The following is a 6,765-nucleotide window of genomic DNA, read 5'->3' on the forward strand; positions in this document are numbered from 1 at the left end:
CCATCACAATTTCATATATACCAATACAAGGCAATGCTTTAAAATAAAATACAACTTTATAGAAAGCATTAATAGAACTAATATCATTATCAAATGAGAATCTAAAACCTTGTTTATACAAACCATGAAAAGAAAAAATATTTCTCGCCATATCCGACGAGTAACAACAATTATTCAACTCTAAATTTAACCCACTACTAAGCAATAAAGAATAAACTCCAATCTTGGTGATAGGTGACACTTTCCTATTCCCCATGATTAAGTTTATATTCTTGTGCTCCACATCCCTACTTCCTTTTAGTCCTTGCAAATCAGAACAAATGTGAAATCTACAACCTGTATCAAGGACCCAAGAATTAGCAAGTGATAAGTTATTAGATAGAATAGTATAAATACTTGCAAAGGTGGGATTTATCTTCCTATCATTAATGTCCTGCAAGTATTTAGGGTAGCTTCGTTTCTATTGCCCTTTTTCATGACAATAGAAGCACTCTGCTTCCTTTGGATTGGTAGACGATTTAGCAGAACCACCTTTGGTTCCACTAGAAGAGGGTCCCTCACGGGTCTTTCCCTTGTGGCTCTTAGATGGAGCCTTCCTCTTCTTTCCCTTCCCATGTCCAATTGCCAGAACAAGGGCAGCAACAGTAGGAGTGGATACAACAGACTTGCCTTTCAAATTGCTTTCTATAGTTCATAGTAGTCCTTGAAGCTTTATTAGAGTGACTTCCTCCTTTTTCATATGATAAGTCATTCTAAACTTATCAAAACAAATAGGTAAAGAATGTAGGATGATATAAATAGCCATCTCTTCATCGAAGTTCATATTCAATTTCAGCAAGCGGTCCATAAACCTCTGCATCTTTTGCAAGTGGGCCATGATGGACTTTCCATCCTTTATTTTGGTTGTGATCATGAAGGAAATGATCTCATACCTTTCCTACCGAGCACTTTGATGGCACATTTCCATAAAATCTTGGTGCATCATGAACTTCCAGAACTCCTCATATCACTTTTGAAGCTCAACAGTCATGGTAGCAATCATAATGCACAACACCTTTGTTACGTCCCTCTCATGAACCCTGAATTCCTTGATTTGCTCAGGAGTAGCGATTTGTTCATCAATCTCCTTCATCTCTTTATCGAGGACATTTTTTTGTCCTCATAGAGAAGGGCCATAAGAATGTTTCGAATCCAATCGTTAAAGTTTGACCCATCAAAGATATTTCCCCCAACCAAGTTCATGGGGGAGAATGAGCTAGAAGAGTTGGAGCCTGAAGCATTGTTTGGGATAGACATCTGAAAAAGGAAAAAGAAAAAAGTTTAGATTAGATGAGAATCCTTAATATAACACCCAAATGAAATATTAAGGCTAGTACCCAACACAATATTCTACAATTCGGAACAGGGGTGTCGTAATCTAATTGCAAATTATTTGAAGGTAGGTAAATGACTATTTACCAATTTCCACCATGAAAAACGAAATTGTTTATTAAGCTTTAAATGAATTGAAATTCCTAGATTCTTTGAGATTATTTTAACTTTTCAATGACATGTTTAAATCTCGATTATATCCTTCAAGTTTGTGACTGGGATACCGAGGATCACAAACAAGGTATGAATAACCATACAAATTGTTTGGTACTCTTGATGTCACCTATCATCTAATCAATGTGCCAGTTAACAACACACACTCCATTGATCTATAACAAAAATCAGACTACCCTTTTCCACCCTTGTTAGTCCCAAATTAGTGTGCTGGTTAACCACACACGCTCCACTAACGACTTGGTGATATGTGTATTTTTATATATATTTGTATGCACTTTATCTTAATATTTTGGCCTTAATTATTTTATTTTAGAACTAAAAAGTACTCATAATACTTTTAACTATGTTTTGCAGTTATTCGTTGTCGATAAAGCACAAAAGAAAAGAGTGAAGCGGAAACCGGACTTAGAAGCTTAAAGAAACTAAAAATGCTAGATTAGACGATTACACCCCGCGTAACGTTGCATTATGCCCAGCGTAGTGCTTAAAATCATCGTACGCCCCGCGTAATTAAAGGGTATGCGCCACGTATTGGGTGGCCTCAGATAACTTCAATCGCGTAGTAATCCTGTGTACGCCCCGCGTAATCTTATGTACGCCCACCGTACTTAAGTCGGCTACAAAGATTATAAAAGTCGATTTTCAGCTAACCAGGTGGGGAGATTCGACTTCTACCCTAATCTAGTCGATAATTAACTTCTGTTAAGCCGTTTTGAGGGTCTAAAAGGCGGCTGGAAGGCCGTTAAGCTAATGGGAGTGGTGATCGGAAGGGTTGGAGAGCAGATATGTGTCGGTAATCCTATAGGCTGTTAACGTGACCATGTTTAGCATTCCATGGTGTTACTATTCTGTATTTAGTTTCTGACTTGGGTGTAAAAACCTTTTACTTTGTGTTGATGATTGAATGAAGCTTTGATTATTAGACTAATTGCTATATTGAATAGTTTGTTTGTGTTTAATTTATCTTGCCAAGCTTGTTAAAAGATCCTTATGTATTAATGATGATTATTTTTTGTTAATTGTTAAGTGAATTGAGTTGTATGAACATATGCTTGATTGCTTGTCTCTTATGATCTTGATGACCATCGAGATTATAAGTCTAGTAATAACGAATGTGAAACTAGGATTAACATGGGAATAAGTAAGTTAATGTGTGAGCCTTGTTTGATGACCATCAACAAGAGGTTAATTGAATGTTTAATTTGGTTAACTATATTTACAAGTCTTGCTTGATACGAACTGAACACTAGGAAGCATGTTAGTTTAACCAATTGATCACTGTTTGAATTGACTTGTTTGCTAAAGGATTAGTTATAGTGAACGCGAATCTAATCATTTTAGGAATCGGTGAACATGAATAAATGAATTTGTGTATGCAATTGTCTATGTTTTTAAGGTGGAATTTGTCTAAACCAAAGTACCTGAAGAGATTTGTTTTCCTGTTAGTTTATCGAGAATTGTTAATTAATTATTAGTTTGAGATTTATTAAACTATTTCTTTTATTCTTTTCGTGTGACCTGTAACCTATAATCAAATATATTAAATTAATCCACCGTTCCCTGTGATCGACATCCGACTTACCTAAGCTATATTGTAATCTAACTAGGTACACTACCTATAAGTGCATAGTTAGTCTAAGTTTGTTAGGTTATAAATATTAAAATTAATGGGTACTTTCGTGCACATCAAGTTTTTGGCGCCGTTGCCGGGGAACGGCTTGTCATTAATTTAGTTTATTTGATTATTCATTATTAGTTTTAGTTAGTTTTTATTTTTAGTTTGATTTTCGATGATATCATTTCACTTGTCGGGAAGGTTCTTGTTTTTATTTGCAGGAATTTGGGATTGTACACATTGCTTGACGTTACTTTTTGCATGGGTTTCGAGAATGAAAGCGATTAGGGAATTCTTGACTTGCTTAGCCTACTACTTTGTTGATTTGTCCAACTCATTTCATGAGGCGTAGTATTGCGAGGCGTATTGTGGTGGTTAAGTGGAAGACCGAGCTCTTGATGTTCTTGACTAGTTAGGTCACTTCTTGTTCCGCTTTTAGTTAAAGGTGCAAGGAAAGCAAAGGAAATATTCTAACGGGTCCCGAAAGAGGGTATTTTCGTAAACCAATTCTTGCATGCAAAGGTTATTGATCAACCGTTGTTGTTTGATCTCGACAAAGATAAATGATTATGACGTCTCATATTTTTTTTTCTCTTCACTCATCGGAAAGTCGTTTGCTGAAGAAATTAAAAAGAAAAAAATAATAATTAAGTTTAAGTCCCTTAATTAAATAATTAAAAGAAAAGGAAGTTAAATTAAAGAAAAAAAGAAAAGTTTCATTTAAACTTACGCCCCGCGTAAGTTATATTACGCTAAGCGTAATTCAACATTTGATCGCGTATGGAATTACATGGGGATAGGGTTACGCCCCGCGTAACTTTGAGTTACGCCCAGCATAACACGGTGACCAGGTATATCTTTTGACCCTTTGACTTCTTCTTTATTCTTTTCACAACTCCTCTCTCAAACACGAACTGTGACGGCAACTTCATTCCAAGATCTTCGATTTTGCTTCTTTTCTTGTCAAATTCAACACACAAGTAAGTTTTTCGGTTACTCAATGTTATGTATTTGTGTTTCAATAGATGGAATAAGTTGCATTTAGCCTTTGTTCGAAATCTAGGGTTTATGGAGTTCTTGAATTAGGGCCGATTTCGCAATTGTATGTGTTGATTAGGGCTTGAATGGACCGATTTCGGTTAGTACACTAACCCCTAGGACCTAATTTCGTCTAAATTCCGCCCCACACCCATCGATTTAAATTTGGGAACGAATGCCAAGCGTACCCCTGTTGACTTCGAGTTCTTTGACTACTTTATGTAGTTTCCCTTATTAAGTGGTTGTTAATTTTAAATAGTTACGAGATTATGGGGAATGGATTTCTAAAGATGGTCCCGATTCTATCTTACAGCCTTTGGACCACGAAATTTTAACATTATGTTGCCCCTGCTGTGTTTATTTTTGATGTGGGTTATGATTTTTGCACAAGTAAAGGAACCGACACAGACCTGTGGAACCTGGACGTACGCCCAGCGTACTGTCCATATCCAACATCGTTTTTTTTGTTGGTTTAAAATTTATTAATGCTACCATATTTTGTTTGGTTTTGTGTTTGTGTTTATTAGTGCAGATTATGGCTCGAAGGACGCAAAGGACCAACCCACCCGAGGATGTGACCGACCATCGTTTTTTACAATTTCCGCAAACGCTGAACGATGCTACCCGTGTGCGTTATGTCACCAACTTGAGCTTCCTTCTCACCAAAGAGATTGATATAGCACCATCATTTGATTGGGAATTGGCTACCAGGACTGGACTAGCTGCATTGATCCAGGGATTTTTGCAATACACGCACTCGGACGCGAGTGGTGTGGACTTGTTTGTGTGCCAGGGATGGGCACATTTGTTCCGAATCCAGGAGCCGGTTTATCGGGAGTTTTTGCTGGAGTTCTACGCTACAGTTTCATATGATCATAGGAAGGCACTCGATGACAGGATAGCTTTTGCCTTCAGACTGGGTGGACTGAGCCGGGAATGCAGCGTGATAGAGCTTGCGATTCGAGTGGGTATTTACACAGCTGATGAGACAAGGAGTGTCCACTTCCCGGCATTCCTTGTTGATTGTCTTACGGAGCGGCCCGATGACTATAACGAGAACACTTTTTGGGCCGAGATTACAGGGGCAGTTTATACACCATCTACCGCACGAGGGGGGATGATTCGGTCTACTACCTACCGAATGTTGCACCGGTTGATTTCTATTTCTCTCACGCATCACAAGAACAGTGAGAGAGTGCCTTCGACGGACTTGTATTTCCTATGGGCGCTAGTTACTCCCAGGAGGCACCTGAACCTTCCAGTTGCTTTAGCTGTATATTTGGGACGGAGGGCCAGGGGACTTCGGGGGGATAGCCCGATTTGCGGAGGGCATTTTATCACGCGTTTAGCCCGGTCATATCAGTTGTTGATGCGTGAGATCACGAGATCGATGGTGTTCCACGACATGAGGCCGATGAGTCTTCAGCTGTTAGAGTCGATGCGTGTATTGGAGCGGGGTGGAGATGGTGTCTTGAGAGTATGAGCAGATGATGTGGCGGATGAGGAGGGTGCCACCGAGCCACAGCCGATACGGGTCCCACGGTGTAGACCTGCTCCTCGAGGAGCGCAGCAGGACCTGAGCCGAAGATCGATATGTGCTACCTAGCTCAGGGCATTGATCGTCTTGACATGAGGGTCCAGAACCTTAGTGACTATGTTGCACATGTGGACACGCAACAGCGGTGGCAAGGGAATGCGTTGAGCGCATTCTTTGCCCACCAGGGTTTTCAGTATTCGGTTTCCTACCCATCACCATTTCAGTCACGATATGATGGGGCCGGTACTTCTGGGACGCAACAGCAGGATGATGGAGATGATGAGTGATTTAGTTATCCTTTTTATTTTTATTTTTAGTTTGTGTTATTTTTAGTTTAGTTAAGTATTTTTATTTGGTGTGTAATTGATCTTTAATTTAGTTTTTTTTTACTTTTGTTTTCCATGTTGATGCTCTTTGGTTTTTTAGATTTATGCAGAATTTTCGCCCTTAGAAAGCTAGCAGTAAGTTCAGCAGCTAGGTCTGACTGTTCCTAGAGAGAGTCGTGTGAGAGTTCGAAGATTATAGTCAAGACCCACAATTTGTCATAAGTGTGGGGTGCATATTTATTAGAGTTGTATTTCGACGCGAGGAAGAAGTATCATCCCGGCTGCCACGACATGGTTGATACTTTCCTATGTTGTGGGGGATTTTTCATCGCGACAAGAGGATGTCATTCTTGACGAGACGACGTGGTCGACACTTTCCCACGTCATGGTTTTTATATATTGCATTTGTTTGCAATCTTTTGCACCACATTTTTGAAGATGGCGGTCTTGATTTTATTTTTCGACAAATTCAGAAGCAGCAGTTCCAGTTTTCAGTTTTTCAGCAATATTTGAAGCAATCTGTAGCAGCCCCATTCGATCTCGCCACAACTACCCAGGGGATTCTGTTCCTTTTTCTCCTTGTTTATGTTCTTAATTTGTTTTAGCATACAATGAGGGCATTGTATGAAATAAGTGTGGGGTAGGGGGTCGGTAAAAGTAAATTATAAAAATGAAATAATAGTTGGAAATTGCTAGATTTA

Source organism: Lactuca saligna, chromosome 5, assembly GCF_052625555.1.
Source record: "Lactuca saligna cultivar CGN05327 chromosome 5, ASM5262555v1, whole genome shotgun sequence".
Lineage (NCBI taxonomy): Eukaryota > Viridiplantae > Streptophyta > Magnoliopsida > Asterales > Asteraceae > Lactuca > Lactuca saligna.